Genomic DNA, 25261 nt, shown 5'->3' with positions numbered 1-25261 from the left:
CTCCAAATGAGCTATTTGACCTATATTTCACTGATATCTTTAAAAAAATCTCTCATCAACCCGTTGGCTGACTGACATCTCTGTCAACCAATCACAGGCTGGAAAATAAGGAGATAAGACCCATAGTTACAACAGAAACACCATTATGTTCCAGAAAGATGTAAACACAAAGCTTGTATACTGTATGAAGAGCACACACACTTCACTACAAAAACGTCTCGTCTTCAGACAAACATAGTCGTACAAAAACACAACAGTAGCATTTTCTTTCAGCTGGAACAAAGTGATTAGAAAACAGCTAAAAAAAAAATTTTTTTGTGTTACTTTTCAGATGATTTCACAGTTTTTCCATTGCTAAGGGAAGAGACAGACATCTCTGTCATCGACAGTCTGTTTTCACATGATGCCTTGCTCTGTGTTTGTATGCCTGAATAATTGCTTTAGCTTTGAACTGTGTTTTGTTTGAATGACAATGCTTGCAGAGTTCCTCCATGTGATTTTGTATGTTGCAAGTTGGAAATGCGATTCTTAACATGTCCAAAGATCATTTGTGCTGCACAGATCTCTCTTAGTCCCCCTGTAGAGTTTCACTGATTAAAAGCAAGCAAAAAAAATGAAGCTAGGAAGAGATTAAATACAATAAATGAAGAAAAATGTTTGGCAATGACACATCAGCTGCAGAAGGTAGTAATATTTCCATCAACTCTTACCAACAGCTACCAATAAAAGGAAAAAATTGGGAATAACACCATCTTCAAGCCTAAAAGTTTTTTTTAATGTCAGTATTTCCAGAAATGTATCAAACAAAATACAAAGCCAGTAAATATCAATATTGATTACATGAAAACTTGCTTTTGTGCTGAGTAATCGTTTCTGCTGCACCATAAAAATGACCTCTTTTTGTATAAAAAGGAGAGAAGCTCCATCCTTCCTTAACATCCTTGACATGTTTCCATTTATCATTGTTGACAAGCCCAAATAAAGCCAGGGTATTTCTGGGAATCAGCACATTAACAATTTGTTGACAGTGGAGAACACGTTGCGATAATTACATCTAACGAAGTACAAAGCAACACATTTGTTCACTGCTCTGCACCCCTTGTATCTTGTATAGATGATTTCATGTATTCATTCTGGTATGTGAACATACAAAAGCTGCATGCTCATTCTATGAAAGCCAGTCTAGAGTCAAGGTTATGCACATTCATCAGCTGTGAACAACAAGCCGTCGTCATATCTACAGGCTTTCCTGTGATGGTGAACAACGGCGTCTCCCATCTGGCAAGTGTTTATGAGCAACTCCACATCATTAATGCAGCTAGCGAGCTTTGTTTCTACATCCCAACCATGTCAAAACTTCAAATGGTTATACCCATAACACGTGTAATTGGATGAACTTGATGAACTGCGGTCTACTACATACAGACAAACATTCCTGCAATCTTCACACTCAATGCAAACAGCGACACAGACAAGCACTCTGATTGCGCTATCAGCAGGATGCTGCTTTGATCAATGTACTCGACTGCAGGAGAAAACAAACTAAATCTTTAACTTGTCCTTTCCAACAGTTTCTTGTCTCAATACATTGCATAAATAAAATGCAAGAAGAAAAAGATAGACCCATTCTTTATAATAAATCAAGACTGATACTGTAATAAATTGAGTAAAATCAACAGTAATAAAGTGTAAAAACAAAGCATCATCACTGTAGTGCAGAGATATCAGGTCTAAAACCATATTCTGTATATTAAGGCGTGTTCACACTGTTGTGGTTTGGTTCGCTTTCATGGAGATTGCACTTTGTTGGCCGCCGTTTTAACACCAACTGCACTCTGATGTGGACAGACAAAGCGGATTCTGGTCCGCTTTAAGGTCTGGATCTGGGCTCATGTGCAAACGGACCATAAAGCAGCCAAACAGAAGGTGACGTCTACCAACCCCAACAAAGCAGCAAGGAAAAAAAGGAAGTGATGCAGATTGTTTGGGTAGAAGGAAAAGCATGTGTTCAGAAAGCTTATGTTCTGCACAACGCAGTATAGCTAGAAACCCAAAGACCAGAGTCCTGCCCAGGTCTATTTTTACCAAACCAGACCCGAAAACTGGACCTGACCAAGCCTGTTTTTGTATAACCCACGACGCCGCCTGCATGTTAACACATTAATCACACATCCAACCCATTACATTATTTTTCTATTTTTGTTTGTACTTTGCGTGATTAATGTCGTTTTGCAGGCTCCAGCTTCCCACGACCCTGGATGGATGGACGATGAATGGATGGATGATAGATAAATGGATGGATGATGGACGATGGATGGATGGATGATGGACGACGGATGGATGCATGGATGACGGATGGTTGATGGATGGATGGATGATGGATAGTTGGATAATGGATAGATGGTTGGTTGGATGGATGGATAGATGATTGAATGATTGAGGATGGATAAATGGATGGATGGTCGGATGGACGAACGGATGGGTGGATGGATGGATTGATGGATAGATGGCTGGATGATGGACGATTAATGGATGGATGATAGATAGATGGATGGATGATGGACGACGGATGGATGGATGATGGACGACGGATAGATGGATGATGGATGGATGGATGGTCCGATGGACGGATGGGTGGATGGATGTAAAGATGGATGGATGGATGGATAGATGATGGACGATAAATGGAAGGATGATAGATAGATAGATGGATGGATGATGGATGGACGCATGGATGATGGATGGATGGATGATGGATGACGGATGGATGGAAGATGGATGGATGGATGCATGGATGATGGATGGTTGATGGATGGCTGGATGGATAATGGATAGATGGTTGGATGGATGGATGGATGGATGGTTGGATGGATGGATGATAAATTGGATGATGAATGGATAATGGATGGATGGACGATAGATGCATGATGGACGATGGATGGATGGATGATGGACGATAGGATGGATGATGGACGATGGATGATGAATGGATGGATGGAGGATGGATGATGGATGGATGGATGATGAATGGATAGATGGATGGATGATGAATGGATAGATGGATGGATGGATGATGAATGGATAGATGGATGGATGGATGATGGACGATGAATGCATGATGGACAATGGATGGATGGATGGATGATAGATGGATGATGGATGGATGGATGGACGATGAATGGATAATGGATGGATGGATGATGGATGCATGATGGACGATGGATGGATGGATGGATGGATGGCTGGACAGATTATGGACGATGGATGGAAGGATGGATGGATGGATGCATAGATAGACTGGATGATGGATGCATGATGGAGGATGGATGGATCGATGTTATTTCATCATTTTCATTTAAAAAAAAGGAAAAGGAAAAGACAACCATCAACATATTTATAGGTTTTTCAAGCAGAATGTGTGGAGATAGAAGATCATCAATACAAATGTCATCAATAGATTTTAGAGCTACGTCATTCGTTCCTATGAGGGCCAAAGCCCTGTAGGTTTTCACTGTATCCCTGCTCCGACACACCTGTCTGAAATTAAATAGAAAATTCTGCACAATGACTCGTTAATTCAATTACCCCCTGGTTTAGGCTAATTAGCTTCGATAAAAAGATGAAGCAGCTTAAAGAAATCAGCCCGCAGAACATCCTCTGCTGAGGAAACGCTGCATTTTGCTATTTTTACTGAAGTAAATCTGATGCCCACCTTTATCTGTAAAGGTCTTACTCTACTGCGCATTTCTTCACATTCTGCTTCAAAGCCGCCACACACACTTTCTATCCGAACTTTCAAAGGTTTTTCAAACTTCTCCTTTCTTCGCTCATTTTCCGTCCGGTGCTCGTAGCAGAACGTTTTCATTTCAACACTGACCTATGAATCATTCAGGTATAAAATCAGACACTTAAAGTGACAAACCATTTTTTGTGTGAACACATGAGCAAAGATGACATTTCAACGGTATCCTCAGCCGCCTGACACAAAGACATCACTTCTTCCTGACACTTAAATAAAGGCGAAATATAAACTGAAGATAAGACATTTTCACAGACATAAAGGGGTATTTTTACACCGATGAGCTGATTCCTAAAAGCTGTTAGCTGAACACTTGGCTTATCTCAGCATGGTTTGCAGTTTGTCCTTAAAACATGAAGAAACTGGACAAAAGATGTGTGAGGACTGCAGCAGATGAACAGGATCAGAAAGTTATGTCCTGAAGGAACAGGAACAAATCCAGTTCCTGGCATGGGACTCGCACCTGGACCTTCAGCTCATCCATCTACTGGAGACCAAAGCCTCATCAGAGAGTCTGCGTGGAGCAATGACTGTCGAGAAGCTGTTGTTAAGGAAGAAAAGGCTGAGATATGCTGCATGACACAAGAACTGGACTGAAAATCAGGCGCAACAGGTCTGACGGAGGGATTGAAGTGTGGGATCATTTGGATGGAGAATGGATAAAAAAAAGCAAAAAGATCCAAAGAAGAGCTTTGGAAAGTCCTTCCAGAAACCTGGAGAACCATTCTCAAAGTCTAAAAGACATATCAGGAAAGCTCGTCTAAGAGGATTCAGGATGATCAAGGCTTATTAAAACTGTTTAACTCTTAACCCGAGTTAACCAGTGTGGACTTGGGCTGGGCGATGTGACCAAATCTCATATCCCGATTTAGCTAATTTTATATCCCCAGATTGATAAACATAACGATATAAATCTGTTTGTGTAATGTTGTGTGTTGTGTTGTCCTGATTCCTGCGCAGGTGATAAAATGAGTTAGTTGTGTCAGAGTTCGTTGTTGGGACTGTGTGCTAGTCTGTTGTCGGTTCCATGTCGGTCTTTTTATATCCAAACTGCATCCATGTGACAGAAATTTCTCCTCTTTTATGAACAAACTCATCAGTTTTGGTTGGCTGGTCATCTTTTAGTGAATTATCCTGCTCTGAAACACGTCTGCTACCGTTTTCCTCCATGTTTGTTTTTATATTGGAGCGTGCATGCTGTAAAGTGCATCTTGAGGTAAAATACTGCAGTAAAGCGCCTTATCGTGGGTTAAATGATAGTCTCATATGAAACAATAGACATTTTCTATTGTCTAAAGGATATATATCGTCATATTGCCCAGCTGCAGTGTGGACCAGAATAAAACTTCTATAGCTTCCTTTTGGGTCTCTAAACCGGCTGGGTGAGCCCCAAACATCAACTTCACAATTCAAACCTCTTATTCTTCTGCTCTAATTAGTAACACACATATGCAACATCAAAAATGCAAGTTACTTCTAAACATCAGTCTTGAACTGTGATCTTCAAATTGAAACTCTCTAAAACACTCAGTAATGTTTGTCAATGTCCACTCTTGCAAACTAAAGTCATCGTGTTTTCATTGTGCAATGAAATAACATTAGAAGCAAAATTTAAGTTTTGAAAAGTAAAACCTTCATTACATAAAAGGAATGAGGGATTCAAAGAGCACTTCCGCACTTAGTTTAGCTATTTTTGTCAGAGGAGTTGGAGAACTTAGCCCAGTTCTTTGGTATTCATTTTGGTATTAATTTTTTTTTTATGCATTTGTTTTTTTTGTCATTTTATTGTTATTTTATTTTATTACGCTGTTTTTATTCACTTGCTGTTAATGTACAGCACTTTGGTCAGCTGTTTGTTGTTTTTGAAGTGCTTTAGAAATAAAACTGGTATGGTAGGGGTTTTTTCCAGTGGCCGTTCCCAGACATGCACGCATAAGAACTGAGCTCCGGCACTAGCCTTCGATTTCCCCCAGACTCGAGAATTAAATCCTGCAAAAAAAGTGTTAACCCGCAGCAGTAATGAGTGGGGATAAAACTACGAAAGCAAAATACGGACTACGAAACAATCCCGGCAGTGAAATGGAAAAAGAAGCGTCGGCTAACACAACGGAGCTAACATCAGAGCAACATGGCGACCACGCGGTTAGCCTAGATCTGATCCGAGGTGCCATGAGCGAGGTCATGACTGCTGAAATGGCCACTCTCCGAGCCGAGTTAAAGACTGACTTGCAAGGTTTTCGCTCAGCATTTCATGAGGATATGAAAAGACAAATGGACGAGTTCACTAAAGAGGTACATCTAAAGTTGCAGGAGTCCGCTAAGCGAGTGGATCACGCTGAGGCACGCATGAAACAGATCGAGGATAACATGGCGGAAACTGAGCGATGGGATATTGGAGTGAAGGATGCACTTATTCAGCTGATGCAAAACCAACATAAACTGCAATAGAAGGTCTCCGAGATGGAGGGGCGTGCCAGGCGCAACAATATCCGGATCTACGGAGTGGCGGAGGACTCGGAGGGCACATCTATGATTGCCTTTATTGAAAATCTGATTAAAAGAGAATCTGAGAACGACCTGGGCCAGGATTATAATCTCGGCATTGAACGCGCCCACCGGGCGTTAGGTTTGAAGCCCCCCGCGACAGCCCCCCCTCGGTCTATAGTCGTCTACTTCCTCCGCTTCACCGTGAAAGAAGCAGTGCTTCGCGCTGCATGGAAGAGGCCAATACACATCAACAACAAGCAAGTGTACTTCGATCATGACTATGCATTGGATGTGCAGAAGAGAAGAAAAGAATACATCCCTATCAAAAGAGCACTGAAGGCTAAGGGGATACGTTTCCAGACCCCACTCAGCAAGATGCGCGTTTTCTTTGACTCTGGAAGCATCCTCTACAATAGTGCCACTCAAGCTGCGGATGACCTGCAGAAAAGAGGCATCGCCGTGGACCGGATCACCGTCGCGAAGACCAGCACCGCACAGGCCGTGACTGAGGAGACGCTGAAGCAACTCCTGCCGTGGGAGATGCAGACATCACACCGCGAGAATTTCCACAAAAGTGTCAGAGAGAGGTTGAATCAGTTCCGCAGGACACCAGAAGATTCAACAGAAGATTCCTAAATATTGAACTGAAGAACCATACTGCGGTGAGAAATTTCCAGAACTATTCACACCTCAGGTATAATGACGTAACCCGTTTTAATTCATTATCGTTAACGGGCTAGTGCCTCTATTCTCAGATTGGAGGTCTCCATTTTTTTGTATCCCTGTTTACCCATTTTTCTTTTTTATTTTCTTTTTCCTCTCTGACATTTACCCAAACGAGGGGCCCCACCTTGTGGCCTGCCCCCTCACCTTCGTAGGACAATATTGCATCCTCCGTAGTGGAAACCCAGTTCTGTGTTCTATTGTTTTTTTGTTCAATGAGTTCATGTTTTAATGTTGTTATTTTGAGGTCAGGGGTGACATTTAGGTCTCAATTGTTTACTTATGTCTTTTAAGAAATATAACGTACTGTCATTAAATGTTAATCGGTTAAATAATCCTATTAAAAGGAGCAAATTGGTTGTAAAAATGAAAAAAGAAAAAGTAGATATAGCATACTGGCAGGAAACTCATCTGTCTAACATGGAACACGACAAACTAAAAAGAATGGGGTTCAAAAATACTTATTACTCGTCTCATAGAAGTGGAAAAAAAACGAGGAGTGGCTATCTTAATCTCAAACAGAGTCAAATTTGAATTCATATCTGAATTAAGGGATAATGAAGGTAGATTTATACTAGTGAAATGTAAAATTGACCAAAAAGATGCTACGTTGTTGAACGTGTACGCACCACCTGGGAGCAGTATGGGTTTCTACAAAAAGGTGTTTGATCTCATTATCACAGAATCTCATGGGTGTTTGATTTGTGCAGGAGATTTTAATCTGTTATTAAATCCACAACTAGATACTACAAATACAGGAAGAAAGCGTACTCCTATAGAAAAACGTGTAAACAAAGTGCTTTTAGACTTAGGCCTTATGGATGTGTGGAGGTCTGTGCATGGATCAGTCCCAGGATTCACATTTTATTCTGCACGCCACTCCCTCCACTCAAGGATAGATTATATTTTAATGTATAAAACTGATCTAAACAGAATAAAAGAATGCAGACTTGGTCAAAGAGACTTCTCTGACCATTCTGGAATTTATTTTAGTCTTCATTTGGATGCCAGACATAGAAACACGTTATGGAAATTAAACACTGGTATGCTAAATGATCCAGCGTTTATACAGACAATGACAACAGAATTAAACCTGTATCTACAGGACAACAACAATGGGGAGACAAACCCTAGCATTGTGTGGGATGCCTAAAACATCTAACATTAGGTGGGGCCTAAAACATCTAAACTCCTAGCATGGAAGCTCAGAAAACAACGAGCTGAAAATTCAATTCATAAAATAAAAGACCCTGAAAGCCGTAAGATTGTAACTGACCCAGATAGTATTCAAAAATCATTTGAAACATATTATAAAACTTTATATAGTCAACCTGTTTTGGCTGACAAAAATATAATAAAAACCTTTTTGGATTCTTTGGACCTTCCCTCACTCGGCAGAGATGCAAATAATAAATTAATGTCATTAATAACACGTCAAGAAATTGATAAAGCCATTTCAAGTCTCAAACCGAGTAAATCTCCTGGTACGGACGGGTTCCCACCTGAATGGTACAAGAAAATGAGAGAGGGCCTAATACCCCAACTCGAGACCAGTTTTAATTATATTTTGAAAGGTGGCTCTGTACCCCCATCTTGGAAAGAGGCCTTCATATCTGTGATTCCAAAAGAGGGAAAAGATAAAACTGACTGTAAATCATATCGACCAATAAGTGTTCTAAACACTGATTACAAATTGTACACAACTATTCTGGTGAGACGAATGGACACAGTGATGCCCTCACTGATTGATGAAGACCAAACAGGTTTTCTAAAAAACAGACAAACCCAGGACAATATTAGGAGAACTCTCCACATTATTGAACAGATTCAAAACAGAAAATTAAATGCTATGGTTCTTAGTCTTGACGCTGAAAAAGCTTTTGATTCGGTCCGGTGGGACTTTCTATATTTAGCAATGGAAAGATTTGGATTCTGCAGTGATTTTATAAAATGTATTCAGGTGCTTTACACCTCCCCCAGTGCTAGAATCAAAATAAACGGAAGCCTATCCAATCCCATACAGCTACAGCGCGGGTGTAGACAAGGGTGCCCTGGAAGCCCAAACTTATTTAATTTATTTATAGAACCTTTAGCACAAGCGATACGCCAGGAGACCCTATTAAAAGGTATTCAAATAGGTGGGAAGGAATACAAAGTCTGTTTATACGCAGACGATGTACTGATTACCATTACAGATTCCAGCTCTGGTTTACCAGTCCTAATGAAAATGTTACAATTATATGGTTCATATTCTGGGTATTCCCTTAACATTCATAAAACGCAGATCATGACATTTAATTTTCATCCTGAACAGGAGTTAGCGTCGAAGTATAATTTTAACTGGTACTCTGATTATATAAAATATTTGGGTGTGTGTTTACCTAAAGATTTGTCACAACTATATGATAAGAACTATAACCCTGCTACTAAAAAAATGATCAGTGACCTCGACAGCTGGAGCCTGCTTCCCCTTGACATTGGCAACAGAATACAGACAGTCAAGATGAACATACTTCCTAAACTATTATACCTTTTTTTGTCTTTGCCAATACCCATCTCTGATAAACAGTTTAGGGAATGGAATAAACACATTTCAAGGTTTGTTTGGCTTAAAAAGAGACCAAGAGTCAAATTTTGCACATTGCAGTTGCCGAGGGAAAGAGGGGGGCAGGCCCTACCCTCTTTACGAGACTATTATGTATCATCACAGTTGAGGCCACTGGTCTGTTGGTGTAACCCATCTTATGATGCAAAATGGAAGGTAATTGAGTCGTCTCTATCTAATGTGCCAATTCAGTCAAGATTAGGCCATATTACTGCTGAAAGTGGAAACTATTTGACAACCAGCCAATGGATTAATTTGACACTTAAAATTTGGAAGTCAGAGGTAAAAAAAAATTGAAACTCCAGGAGGAGGTTAAAATTCTTAGATGGCCAGCATATGATCCTGACTTCTTACCTGCTTTACAAGATACCAGATTTAAACATTGGACATTATATGGCCTAACTGCTGTTTGCACAGTATACAAGAAAGCAAATCTGATGTCTTTTGATGCTTTATGTGAGTTGTACGGTTTGGAAAAACACGATTTTTTTAGATACTTACAGCTTCGCAATTATATTACTAAAAGAATACAGAATACCACTGTTGAAGAGTTTTCATTATTTGTTAACATCTTTATCAGTGCATATAAATCAGCAAGTCTCAAAAGTCTTATTAGTAAGCTATACCGTAGTTTGATCATACTTAAAACAGATTCAACAACCTACATAAAGCAAAAATGGGAAAAAGAAATGCATACTGTAATTACAGAGGACATGTGGACGGGGGCTTGGGAGATTCAGTTTTCATCCACCAACTCCAACACTTGGAGGGTTTTTTGTTGGAAAACACTTATTCGCTTTTTTATTACACCTAAACAAAAATCTAAGTTTAGTATGGGCTCTGCACACTTTTGGAGGGAATGTGGCGAAACGGCAGCGGACCACGGGCATATATTTTGGTTATGTCCAGTTATTCAACCCTTCTGGGCAGAGGTGACAAATGTAATCTCCAAAGTGCTAGGTTATAATGTCAGCTGCTCTTTCACACTACTATACCTTGGATGTAGTCCAGATGAGCTGACTACAGATGAGATGTATCTCCTCAAAATCCTGTCCACATCAGCAAAGAAGGCTATCACAAAATGCTGGCTAAAGAAACAGCCTCCTACAATGAGACTCTTTATTTCCATCGTTGAAAACATTAAAGTTATGGAACTCATGACTTATACTTTGCGCCTTCAACAAGACCTAGGAACAAGACGTTGGAGAAAATGGCTGAACTATGACAGTACCTAAAACAAAAAAAAAGGGTTAATCTTATGTAAACATTTTTTTTGTACGTGCCAATTATTGTATTAGATACCCCCTGACCTCTTCTGTGTTTTGTTTTTCATAAATGAAAATGTTTACAAATAAAAAGTTACCAAAAAAAACTGGTATGGTGATGGTAATTGGTAATTCTTTGTATTTTAACTTAGGTAATACTGTGGGATGGGAAGGGAGAAAAAAAAAGCCTATAACACTTTGTGGAAGGACCTGCGTCCAACTGGACAGTCCACTAACACCTTCCTATGATGTTCTCTACTGTTTTCATGCTTGTGTTGTTCTCACACTTTGGATAAAAGCGTCTGCTAAATGACTGTAGAATAGAAAAGAATAGAATAGAATAGAATAGAAATGTTAACATGTGGTATAATGAACTCTGTTTTTATCACCGATGATAGTACACAACAAAGAGCCTAAATAACACATCAATCTTAAAGAAATCATTGACCTGATGCAACTTCTTGATTTATGCTAATAAACGTCTCTTTAAATGTTTAAACATGTAACACGTTTGACTTCCAAAGAAAGCAAATAGCTGAAAATAACACGTCAACCAGAATCAACCAGGAGGTTTAAGAGCTCAGTGAAGCCAAAGATGTTTTATTTCCCACATCAAGGATGGATAGATGGATGGATGGATGAATGGATGGATGGATGGATGGATAGATGGACAGATGGATGGATGGATCGATGGATGGATAGATGGATGGATGGGTGGATGGATGGGTGGGTGATGGATGGATGGATGGATGGATGGATGGATGGGTGGGTGGATGGACTGATGGATGGATGGATATCAGATTGTATTGTTTGCCTCATTTTCCATTAACTTAAATTTTAACATCATTGATCGCTCACCAGGCTGTGAGATCCTAAAGTGGTCACCATGTTGCAGTTGGGTCTCCACAACCTAGCCCATCTGGCGTAAGCTGCTCTGAACTGACCACCAGACTTTTAGGGGGAAAGCGCTTTGGGAGTGAAAACAGACAGAACTAGCTCTACACCAGCACTAGGACCAGTTTGGTTGGAAACCTCTTTGAGAGAACTGAGGCAGGTTCTGCTTGAGGGATGGAGCAAAATTCCTGAAGCCACTCTGGAAGATTCTATTACTTCTGGCGTCAAAGCTAACTGAGTCAGTATTTGACAATAAAATGGTTAATGCCTCTGAAGCATCATGGCAGCTGCTTCCTTTGCTTCATCGGGAGACTAGCATAATAAACATCCCACGTGTTAAGTTGCTTCTTATACTCATTACCTGTGACAATCTTAATTTAACCCATTTTTAATTTTCACTTCGGACTGTTTATTGAGTTTCACTTTTACGTCCCCATCACATTATTAAAATGTGTTTTAGGTGGCAATATGTTGTTGGGCTCAAGTCTAGGCCCACCAACTTTCCTGTCGTCTCTTCTTTATCAACTGGGATCATGAACATATACATTAAACAATATAAATCAATAAAACTTTAAAGGGGCACTACTTCAGGCTGAAAGGGAGGGTGATATTTAAGCTCAGTCTCTGAAAACCTGAGGTGTTCCCACACCAGCAGAGAGATACAATCCCTCCAGGTTGTCCTGGGTCTTCCAGCAGTGTCTGTAACACCTCACCATGGATGTGTCCAGGAGGTGTCCAAACCAGATGCCTGAGCCACCTCAACTGGCTCCTCTCGATGCGGAGCTTCTCACTCTCTCTCTAAGGCAGAGCCCGACCACCATGCAGAGGAAACTTATTCAGCTGCTTGTATTCGTGATGTCGTTCTTTCGGTCACGAGCCACGGCTCATGACCGTAATGACCACGCTTTAATAATTTTATGTTTCATTTTTGTTCTGACGTTTTCCCAGAGTATTCATCTTCTTGTTCATTTATTTCTCAACAAGATGAAGCCGACTATATTTCACAAAAATCCGCACCACACATCTTTCTAAGTTAAAAACAAAACAGATATCAAGACAAAAACACCAAATCAGCTGATTAATGATTGATAAACAAGCTGTGAATAAATAAAGTCTGCTGCTACGTTACCGTCCTGATAGGTACTGAATCACAGTACGACATTTCTATCTAAACCGTGTTACATGTGGCTGAAACACCCATAATTAGCTCCAGCTGCAGAAAGCTCGCAGCTTCGGTCCTGAGTCACACTTTCACACGCATCAGGCTCGCACTGATCCGAAAGGAAGGAGGAAAAAATGCATACAAGCAAAGCAATCCCCATCCTGACCCACACACCTGTAGACCAGGTCTGCCTCCTGCACCTTCTGACCTCTCCCGCTCCCCCCTCTCTGTGTGACGTATGGGGGAGGATTGAGTCTTCAGTCGCTAAACAGGAAAAAGAAATCGCAGCAGCGACAGCAAGGCAGAGCCAGCCCTGTGAGAAATACAGTCCGCCGCCTCCGCGTGCTCCCCATCACAAGCAGCAGCCGTCTCTTAAGCTATTCTATCTCCGAGCTTCCTCCTCCTCTCGGTCATACAAGCGCATGCACTCATGCATTCAAAAGTGGAGATGTATGGCTTGCAGGGAGGAGTGAGGAAGAGACCACCAGGTAGAAAACGAGGGATGGAGAATTACCAGGAAATGAAGGAGGGAAATAAATCCTGTCTTTTATTAATAAAGCTCATCTTGAGCCAACGTTTCACACAGAGGCGGATGAGTGTTGAGACAAACTTCTAGACGCTACATTCATCTTGATCCTCGTGTGCAACGAACACAACATGCTAAAAACTCACTAATCTCTAACTATTTTATTATTTTTCATGACTTTTTACTGTTTAAACATGATGAGTATGAAACAGATGGAACCATTCAACATGGTATAAAGAGCTAGAAGGAAATTCAGTTTAATGTGAATTAACACAACATTCAACATAAAGGAGCCATTTGTTTATTCTTAAAGTATTAATAATAAACAAGGATGGTTTTCCACATGAGATCACCATGCTGCTCATGCACACTGCAGGACCACCCCTCCTAGTTAGACCAAGGTGGTACAGCCCATGAGAAGCTGCTCAGTCACTGTTGCTACGGCTCACCCTCTGGAATATAAGATACAAGCAGCTGTAGCCGAGCAGAGCTCAAGTCAAACCGACTCACTCATTCATCGTCTGTGTGCAGATTGTAAATGAACACATGGACTGGTGAAGGCAAGTGGCAGCTCTTCACCGCTCTCACTTCCCTGGTGGGTTTAAGTGAGTGGCAGTGACATGAGAGGGTGTCTGCATGGGACCCCCAAATAAAGGAAGGTGAATTAGTTCACTTATATTTCAATCAATATACAAACAAACTGGCTTTATGTCACCGACATGCTGCTGCTACGAAACCAAAGTGTCTCTGAACAGAAAGAAAAAGTCATTTTCCAGAGTGAGAAACAATCTCCGCAGGTTGCTGTGTAACTTTCAGGACGTGTTGATCTGACCTCCAAACAAAAGCTGCGACCTTCGGTTTACGCATAACGCAGCAGATGAATTTAGCTTAATTTTACAGAGTGCCGCGATCTCGCTTTGCAACAAAAAAAAAAAAACTGAAAGTAGAACAACATGACCCCTCGTCTGTGTGGATAATTCATCCAAGCCAAATGACTCAGAAGACACATAAAGAGTCTCCCGCTCCATCCAAGCTAGTGTCAAAATAATAAAGAGCTTTTAGTCTTTGAATGAAAATGCAGATGCACTTGATATGATTCAAACCACTCCGGCGGAAACGGGCACGATTTTTCTACCTGCACTTTTATTATACAAGTTAAAATTAAATTAAATATATAAAAAAAGAACTGACGATGGTCATGTTATCTGAGCATTCGTTACGCCGCCTCACCTCCATTACCACGGTTACTGATGTCAATCAAGGCAGTTCAGCTGATTTCTGGTTCTGGGCTGTAAATGATGGATGACCAATTGCTTAAAAAAAATCCAAATTCATCCACAAAACTGAAGGTTGAAGCCACTAAAACATGATACTGGGGCATGAAAAGGAACTAAATCAGCAGGGAAAGCTGGTTGGAGATTACGCCTCAAGCATTTAAACACACACACACACACACACACACACACACACACACAACCTTTAGCAGTCTCTGCTTCTTGACTAAATACCCTGTTAAGTTCCAGTCCATTGTTTCCCACCATCTGTGTACACCCAGATCCAGGATGTTTACCAAGAGTTAGAAATAACCTTGGACTGCACACAGCTCCACAGACACTACAACTCCTCGGCGTATGGAAAAGCCAGCGGCCTGCAGCGTTGCTGAAAGCCACATTACAGGAGTCAGAACGCTGAAAACCACGTTTATGCTTCAACTATATGAACATATAAGTACAATCATAGATGACTATCAGGTAAACATGGCAGCAACTCGATACATTCAGACACGTAGGGCAAGAAAGGCGATTTACGAGACTCTGAGCGTGTTTCACAAACTGCTGTTCTACTGGGACGTTTACAGAGACTGGTCTGCAGAGGAGCAGCAGTTTGCTGTCAGAGGTCAGATGAGTCGAGTTCAGCTGGTTTATTGGTTAACGCGACGACTTCTTTCCATCGCATTAAAGCAAAACATGGAGCTGCATCGGGTCGCAGAAGTCGATCAGATTTCTATCAGCGCTTTGACTGCGTTCTGTCTGACCACGAGACATCTCTCCAGACCAGAAGCACCGATCGGTTTACACGTTTACCCACAATGCCTCTTTACGCTGCCGCACACTTCCCGTATTTAGTTCACTTGAAGAGCTGCGTTGAAGGCGGACCAGAGTTCGCTTCTGCAGTCAGAGCTGGTGTGTTCACACACACCTTCCTCAAACAAACCAGACTTTCCAAGCAAACAAAGCTGCTTCTGAATCGTCCACGTCTACAAAGGAATGCATCTAAATAACCACCCCACCCCTGGTGCCACTCCCATCAGCTAAGAGCAGGAAAGTGAGGCTACAATTCACACAAACTCACCAGAACTGAACAACAGAGGAGGAAAAATGTTGCTGGTCTGATGAGTCTCCATTTCAGCTGGTAGGATGAGGAAACATCATGAAAACATCCATCCTGCCTTGTATAAACAGTTCAGGCTGTTGGTGGTGTAATGGTGGGGTGGGGGGGGGGGGGGGGGGGGGGGGGGGGGGGGTTATTTTCTTGACAAACTGTGGTCCACTTTGTACAAACATGGTTTAACCACCACGGCCTGGCTGGGTATTGCTGCTAACCACGTCCTTTATGAGCACAGTGTAGCATCTTCCAGCAGGATGATGCACCGTGTCACAAAGCTCACATCATCTCCACCATGACGATGAGTTCACTGTCCTCCAACAGATGTACATCCAGCAGAGCAGCTTTGGTTTAACGGGAGATTCTCATCATGGATGTGCAGCAACTGTGTGATGCTTCATGTCAACATGGAGACAAACCTCTGAGGAAAGTTTCCACTACGGCTCCACGATTATGACAAAAACTATAATCTGAATTATTTAACACAATTATCCAGTATTTATCAACAACACTCGTGGTGTTCAAGACTCCGTGTCGTGCATTATAACCGTCTAATGCACGGTTCCAAGTTGTTTAATCCGCTTTTACCGCTTATATAGGAACTATTTTACGTTGGCCTGGATGCATGTTTTATGCCAAACAACCGCTGTCAGGCTGCAGCGCGTTTCTCTCATTCACCTGTTAAAAGACGGCTGATCTGAACCAGCTGGTTAACACGTTGCTATGGTGACGCCCCGTAACGGAGGGATATTACAGTGTTTAACTTGCCGAACTATGTATATGAAAATAATGCAGCCAGTTGTCACTGACAATGGTATAAACTATGTTTAGGTGAACTTCCACAACCTACTGCAGTTATTCTACATGGACCTGCAGCCGGAGCCGACTGAGACTGGCCGCCTGGGAGTGCTTTAGGACGGGAGAGACTCCCGCTGCTCCTTCCTTACAGTAACTGCAGAACAATATGTGTCTTCAAGTCAGTCGCCAAAACACCAGAAAAGATTCTAATAACTCCAGTAAAAGCTGCTAGATTTGTCGCTTTTAACAAAAAAAGTCTCCAGATTTAGCGAGAAAGTCGCCAAGTTGGCAACAGTGTCTGAATGAAAGCAAAGCGGCTGTGGGAGGAGTTTACAGCACAGCGCTGCAACGCCAGAGACGCTCGATTAGCAGCTGAAGACAGCAGGAGAGGAAACTGCAGAGAGAAAAATAATCACAGCCTTTTATTTTCATGATTGTTGAAAACCCAGATCGTAGTTGAGATAAAAATCTGATTAATCGCCCAGTCCTAGTTTCCATTAATGTGTATCGTGACATGCAGACTGTAAGGACAGCTTATTTTGTTCTGAATGTTAACACATTTTCATCGCCACAAAGAGAATTCCACATAAATAATCAGCATGTTGTGTTTCATGTCGGCTTTATTTGCGCTGCATCTTCACACCACAACAAGAAACAGGGTTCCAGGTTGTTTTGGCTGCATTTACGACCACAACTGTAAACTTACTGTGTAAAACACAGAGAGACAAAGTGATAATTTATGTAAAAAGCTCCTCGTTCAAAATAAATAAACCCCAACATTCGCTTTGAAATTTTAAGCATGTTTGCATAACTCATACTTATGTGCTTCTCTCAGCCCGTTTTAACTCATTCTGATTTATCTCTGTGGCTTTAAAAATTTACTTTGGATTAGTTCTGAATACATTCAGACGAGAAGAAAAAGAAAAAAGGTTTTGATACAATAAAATATGCACATACTTAAAAGGTCTGGACATGCCTGTAAAGCACAGAGCAAACAGCACATTAAATCTGCTAGAAAGAAAGGAAACTGATGAAATATACGAGGAGTTGAGCCATTAATTAAACGTTTAGGAGCTAAAACCATAATTTACTTCTATTAAATGGAGATAATTGTTCAGTTTAGGAAGGAAAAGATGCTATGGTTGAGCACCCTGAACGTTACATAATCGTCCAACAATTTCTGATCATTTCAAAACTCACAGATCAACCAGGAGACTAAAATCCCCAAAAAAAGCTGCTGATATGACTCCAAGTGCTGCTTGCAAATTTAATCCACAAGTTTTGTTACATAAAACCAAGAAACGAAGTAACTTTTCTCTGAATATTAAATTCTGACCTCTGTTCACCGCTGCCTCCAACATCCTACCAACATGGCCTGCAGCTTTAGTTTACAGCTCAATATGCACAATAAAAGGTTTAAAAAAAAAAAAAAACATGATTCGGCCAATAAAATCAACATGGAAACAGGAAATGTTGTACAAATGTGTTTGCAATCTGCAGGGGTAAAAATCCTGACAGGCTCTGAGTGTGTGGAAACACTGTTCACCTGTGGCATGCACATGCAGACAGAGGATACTACTGTACTAACTTGATCTAGGGCTCCAGTGGATGAGTCATGTGGCAGCTGTGGTGGCTTTGTTCAGGGCTCTGAGCAAAGCTGAGGAGGAAGAAGCTGCAGGTGAGGTCAGCGGTGGGCAAACAGCTTAAAGTGGAGCTGATGGTGGGGGTTAAGGCTCCGAGGCCGCCCCGTCACATGGCAGCATCCCAGGAGAAGCCTTCTGGCCTCTGATGGGAAAAGAGAAAGAGAGAAAACGGGTCAGAAAAAGACATTAAAATTCCACAGCGTTGCGCATAAAACCGGTGGCGCAGTGGTTAGCACTGTGGCCTCACAGCAAGAAGGTCACTGGTTCGATCCTTGGCTGGTTTGGTCAGTGGCCTTTCTGTGTGGAGTTTGCATGTTCTCCCCGTGTATGCGTGGGTTCTCTCCGGGTACTCCGGCTTCCTCCCACCTTCCAAACACATGCATGATAGGTTAATTGGTCACTCTAAATTGCCCCTAGGTGTGAGTGTGTGCGTGAGTGTGGTTGTTCGTCTCTCTGTGTGTGGCCCTGCGATGGACTGGCGAGCTGTCCAGGGTGTACCCTGCCTGTCGCCCAAAGCCAGCTGGGATAGGCTCCAGCTTCCCCGCGACCCTGAATTGGAATAAGCGGTTCGGATCATTCATGAATGAATGAATGTGCATAAAACACAGCTTTTCATCCAACAGAGCACGCATGATGCTGCACACTGGTCGTAAAGCTAGCACACAACCACCATGTGACCCTCACACGGGAGAAGTGATCAAATCTGCTCATGTTTAAAAGGATTACAGATGAAACATTAAAGGACTTGTTTCCAGCAGCTGTTTTCTGTGCTGCACCAACGTGTCGCTGTCGTGGTGAAACCTAACTACCTGCTTCAGTCGGATATTTCACACAGTTTGGTTGTTTCAAGCGAATTAACTCATGTTTATTTGTCCATCTGTCCGCCTACAATTGTGCTCATATTTATTCATACCCTTTCATTAAAGAAGGAAAAAAAACAGCTGCCTGTAAAATAAGCTGAAATTGACTAAAGTAATAATAAATAATTTTATGAAAATCATTACATTATTTTCTAATTCTGGTTTAATAAAAATATTTGTTTAAAAGCAAAAAAATAAGATAATTTATTACATATTACATCACTCATAAACCAATATTTAGTTGAACAATCCTTTAATGTTTCCGCTCCAGTCAGGTGTTTTCTGTTCCTCTCAGTCAGACTTCTGCACCTGTTGACAGGTATTTTGTCCCACTGTTCAACAGAAAAGTCTCTCATTTGTCCAGGACACATTTGTTTGGTTATTTTTCTTTCTTCAACTCAGTTAAACGAAAAAACAGTGTCTTATATTACTAAATTATATTTTTTCAAATTTTTAGTTATTCCTTTTTTAAGTCTCCAGTTATTTGAGTAACTGTTGTAAATTCAACCTTTTCTTTAATGAAAGGGGATGAATACATATGAACACAACTGTACGACCTGCAGATGTGGAGGTTGAGCCCGTGGAGTTTGTTTATGACAACTCGAATGCAGTCAGTCGTAAATAAAACTAAGCCTGTTGCAATACGCACTAAGTCAACTAATCTCACGATAAGAATGCATGCAATAAGTTCACCAAACGCAATAATTTTCATTTGTCTTTCCATTCTGCTGCATTTGTTTTAAGACAATATCAACTAAACACGGCAATACAACAAGTTTCCATCTGCACCTAAGACCTTAAGAAACAGGCTAGCTCCATCTTCCCGACAGTCCACGATCACTGTGGTGTTAAACAGACAGATTAAATACAAACAGGACAGTGCAACGTGGTGTACACTCAGACAGCGTGGTTGGTAAAGCCATGCTGCCCTTTAATATTGTTAAAAAGGCAACATTTTAAATAATACTGCAAACATTTCACAGCCAGTATGAATTGTCTGGATGAACAAACATGTTACAAATGGCAAACCCACAACTTTACAATGACATGAGAAATGACATTTTACCATTCCACCTCTGGAAAAGTCCAAACATGTCCCCTTATATGAGCTGACTATAGACTATATAACAGTGTTACTTGATGTTTAGAGACCATATGTTTCAGATAACCATGTTGCCAAAACCGCAGGAGAAATCCTGATCTGTTTTAGCAGACCGGGGACTGGATGAGCATAAACTAGTCTGCACATCGAGCTAAATTTTTTAAATCAATTATGTTGATCTTTGAAAGTGTATACTTGCATTATTATGACATTATTGTTATTTTAGTTGAAAATGGCCTCAAAATGACAACAATAATCACTTAATGCAATATTATCGTCTATCGCAATAATTTCTGAGACAATTAATCGCATGGCAAAATGAGTTTCCGTCTAAATAAAACATGACAGAATGAAATATATTTTAGGTGTTGGCGCCACAAATGCAAGCAAACAATAAGAACAACTGAAATACAGACACAAAGCATACTTGTGACTTTCACAATAAAAGCAGCGAGATCAGTGCAGGTCAGCAAGATGGCAGAAGTTCAGTTTAACTCGAAGAACTATTTAAGTCATCAGTAGAAAATTCCTGTATCTTCGGTTTACGGACGGGTTCTCTTCCTACGCCACAGCGTAACCCCAAATTCCACAAAAGACCGAATTTTACTTGGGTTGTGACATCGACTTTTGTCCCGATTTGATTCCGATTATTTTTGGGTGCTGATTCGATTCATATTGCGATGCTCACGATTCTTTAATATTGCTGATTTTTATAGACTAAAAACAAAACTAAAACAATGTACAAAACTTTTGTTGCTACTTTTTCTTTTGTTTTTACTTTTTCTTGATTTCAGTTTGGAAAAACCAGTAGTAGCCAGACCATCATTCTGCTGCTATAATGCCCAAGAAGACAAATAAAAAGATCAATAAAAACAATAAAAACAGCTGATTAACTTACAATAAAAATCGATTGAAAAATTGTGAAGCTAAAATTACCGATTACACTTAAATACTACCTTAATCACTAAATAATCATCTAAATGCATGTATTATACATCGTATTAATGGAAAAACAGTGGACGCTATTAAAGTAGACATTTCAATTAAAATAAATATACATGCACTGCACGTCTCAGCCTCCGCATCACGTGTTATAAGAGTTTATACGGAACCTCGTTTTTTATATTCACATTTATTTTGTAACGATGCTCTCTTCACAACGATGTACTTTTAAAAGCAAATAAAGCAGCATTACACAACATCTCCCACATTACCGTAGTTTCCACACTATAAGTCGCATCAGTCAAGAAATGTGTCATGAAGAGGAAAAAACACACATTTATGTCAAGTTTATTTATAAGGCTCGCCTGCACCATTAGCTGTGTTTCTATTACATTTTTTGCTAAATAAAAGCGATATTTGTAAGTAATTTGTGGGTGTTTCCATTGCGGCTAATGCAGGTAGCCACGTAGAGATATTTTGGGGTTTTCTACCTGCAGGAAGCTTTTCTCCCTCATTTTCTTTTCTAAGATTTCCTTGACATGGCTGAGAAAACAGAACAATTCTCTAATATTCTGCAGACGTGCACAGAAACGCCACCGCAGCACCGATGGAGGGACTCCTGGTATTTGCCCAGATTCGTCTACACCCATCTTTCTAACAGATTTGGACTGTGTGATGTCGCTAACCAATCAGATTTAGCCCTAACTAAAAGGCCAACACTTCATCACCCATCTGTCTACACTGGAAATAATCTTTGCTTCACACAATTCAGTGCTGATGCTTCCTTACAGCACACACATCCACATTAATAATCCCTTTCCGCTCTGGCAGAGGACAGAATCTGCACGGATTCGTCTGCTCCTGATGTTTGGGGTTGTTGACATGACATCTGCCGCACAGACGCCAACAGCTGGCTATTTAGCTTCCCAGCAGGTGAGAACAGACCGAATGCAGTGAAACACACACTCACATCATACTCTGTCAACTTCAGCAGCTTCATGTCTCATAATTATAACAATCTGTCAACACACAGTTTACAAAGTCATCCTTCTCCAGAACAAACGTTAGTTATGATGTTAATTACGGTGTTAATTATGAGAGCCAGCGCGCTGCAGGCAGCTGGGAAAAAAACCTGAATCAGGAATCCTGTGAATCGCAGCTGATTAACTTACAGCAGCAATTATCTAAGTAACGGTGGGGACATTAAATATGTCTTTTTTTTTCATCCATTATTTTAAAAGTTTAATCAAAGATTTGTTTAACATAATGCAAATCTTTTTATTTTTGCAAGCAGCATTTACAGCATTGTAACACAAGCTAACCAGCTAACGGAGGTAAGCGAGCTAAAGCTAAGCCACGTTGTTAACAGGCGAAAAGGTTGTTCTACATTCTTCTGACTTGAAGCGGGAGATCGGGTACCTGTCAATCAAAAGGACACGCCCCTAAATATGCCAAATTTTGAGATTAAATTACTTTTAAAAGGGCGATTTAGAAAAAAATTCACTCCCCCCACAGTTGTCATGAAGGTAAACCTGACATATTAAACTGAAAATGGATTTTTGAACCAAACTGTAAACATGTTTATTTCTGCTGTGAAGTTGGTCTTTTTAACATGGGAGTCTATGGGGATTTTCCTGTTTTGCAGCCCCTAGTGGATGAATGGGGAACTGCAGTTTTATGCACTTTCACATAGGCTTCACTTTTAACCACCAGAGGCTGCCGCTTGAACTGGAATAACTTGGGATTGTAGTGATTGCAACTAGTGCTGGGCGACATGATCAGAATGATGCAAAACAGTGTTTTCCAGGAGTGTGTGGGTGTGCGTTGGTCTCTGATGGGACTGTGAAAAACCTGCTTATCACCTGATAGCAACTGGGATAGCCAATGGATGGATATTTGTTTGATTTTTTTTTTACTAATTTTACAGCATTTTATCGTTTTCTTCTTGTGTGTGAGGAGGTGTTGACATTTCCCAACAGACAGAGAATAATGAGGCATCTGATTGGCTAAGAACAGCCTATCTTGTCACGAGAATGTCTCATTACACAAAACGGTCTGGATCTGAGCCTTCAGTCGGTTTCTCCACAGTTCTTTGCTGAAATATGTTTGACTGAATGAATTCGGAGCGTGCAGTCGGACAGCATTCACAACACGATGAGTGTGAGCTCGATGAGCGCATATTGAGGACGTTTTCACACACACACACACACACACACACCAAGCCAAGTCGGCTTTCCACATACAGTTAGCATTTTTTAGCATCTTTGGCAGCCAATGAGGTAAATAGACGGCTGTTAGTCTTCACAAAGATTATGTCCAACATCTAATTACCAACATGTTAATTGCATAACAGGAAGAACCGCCAGCACAATTACTGGTAGGATAAATAATCATCTGTTAAATTCAGGTTATCATGATAGAGGGAAATAAAACAGGAGATTTAAATATAAATATTCATGTAATTTTCAGATGTTTCCTGCAGTTGCATCAATCGGTAGTGATTGATTACACCACATGCGCTGCACAACGCTTTAAATCCATTTCGTTTTGGACATTAGCTTCTGATTGTTGCCATGACGCTCGGCCCTTTTTCTCATTTAGGATAGGGAAGTACATCTTCTTACTTTCTCTGATAAAGCGATCAATAAAAGTCTACAGTCTGAATGAACTTAGTCCTCTTTGTGGTGTTTGCAGTGTGCAGCTTAGAAGTTCAAGTTAAAGCAGATTAAAGTGCATTAATAAACGTAAACTGCAGCTTGTTTTGGCCACAGCAGATGCAAGTGTAGAAAAAATAAACTGGATTTAGACCTAACTTAATTTTTAACACACTTTCAATCTGAATGCTCAAATAAAAAGTCTATTTCTATGTATCTTTACAGTAAAATAAAGCAGGAAAGCCTTTTTCCAAGAACTATTCTCATTTCTTTGACTTCCTGACAATTTTCATTCACGACATCGACATTAATATTTAGAAAAAAGACGTTTTACCAAAGAAAAATAAGACGATGTTGATGAAATTCCCTGAGCGGATTTAAAACAATCAGTGCTGAACGCTTTGTGAAGACTCGCTGCTGGAATAAAGACGAAACGTCTTCCAACCTTGACAAAAGCCCTGCATGCGTCGTCATTCTGAATACACATGTGGTAACCACGGCAACTCGTCAAAATGCCACAGCTGACGCATGCCGATCTCTTCCACTTTGTCCTCTAGGTACAAGCATCAGAAAACATTCACCAAGCTTTATGCATCGTCTTCAGATGTTAACTTACATAAGCTACACAGACAGAGGAGGATAAGCTTCTTTCTTCTGCTGCAACAAATCAAACTCCTGATAAAGCAAATCAATCAATCAGCTCCATAAAGGCTACATCTGACACGGTCCTTTATGTCTTTGCATTTCCGTCCTGCCCTCCATCAGTCTCACTTTCAGCACGCCTGCTAACGCTGGCTTGTTTTTTAACAGTGCGACAGTCTTTGCCTCATTTATCAATGCTTACAATACCCACAAGGCCCGTGTGATGAACTACGCAGATGCAAAAAGGTCAACTTGCTTCTTATCATCTACAAGGTCAATGTGAAAGGAAAGATTTAGAGGTCGGGTGTTTTCATGTTCTAACATAGAAACATTTAATGACAGTCAGACATCTTGTCATCTCGCCATGAAATCGTCTGGTTTGTAGATTTGAACACAAAAATGAAACTATATGGGTATTACTGTCTTTACAAGACTCAGAATTAATCATTTCTTCCCAATAATTCCTCCTAAAATTCAGGATCTTTTCCCCAAAACTTCACACAGTTATATAAACTAAAACAACCTGTAAATTATGACACTATTTTCTGATTAATCTCTTGGTATGTTATTCCAGCAAAGATGCACAACTTTTGCAAGTTTCCAGTATGTGAGGATTTACATTTGACAGAATGAGAATGAATTGAATTTCCCTTTGGGGATTAATAAAGTATTTTTCATTTCATTTCATGAGTTATTTTAACATTTATGCCCATATTTTAGGCATTTAGGGGCTTTATTTCAAGTCTAGCTTGAAATACGGAGATGCTCCGTGGT

The 25261-nt window shown here is 40.6% G+C and overlaps 1 protein-coding gene across 2 annotated transcripts in view; it reads right to left on the bottom strand.

The window, feature by feature from the left end:
• The window catches only part of ncoa1 (nuclear receptor coactivator 1), a 74271-nt gene that overhangs the window by 35902 nt on the left and 13108 nt on the right, over positions 1-25261 (bottom strand). For both annotated transcript variants that reach the window (XM_079255048.1, XM_079255049.1), the window contains exon 2: positions 18233-18429. The gene's annotated coding sequence lies outside the window, so the exon portion shown is untranslated. The remainder of the gene's footprint in view (positions 1-18232; positions 18430-25261) is intronic.

Source organism: Telmatherina bonti (assembly GCF_933228915.1).
Source record: "Telmatherina bonti genome assembly, chromosome: 16".
Taxonomy (NCBI): Eukaryota; Metazoa; Chordata; class Actinopteri; order Atheriniformes; family Telmatherinidae; genus Telmatherina; species Telmatherina bonti.
Note: the sequence above shows the minus strand (reverse complement) of the source record. Positions and strands in the feature narration are given on the sequence as shown.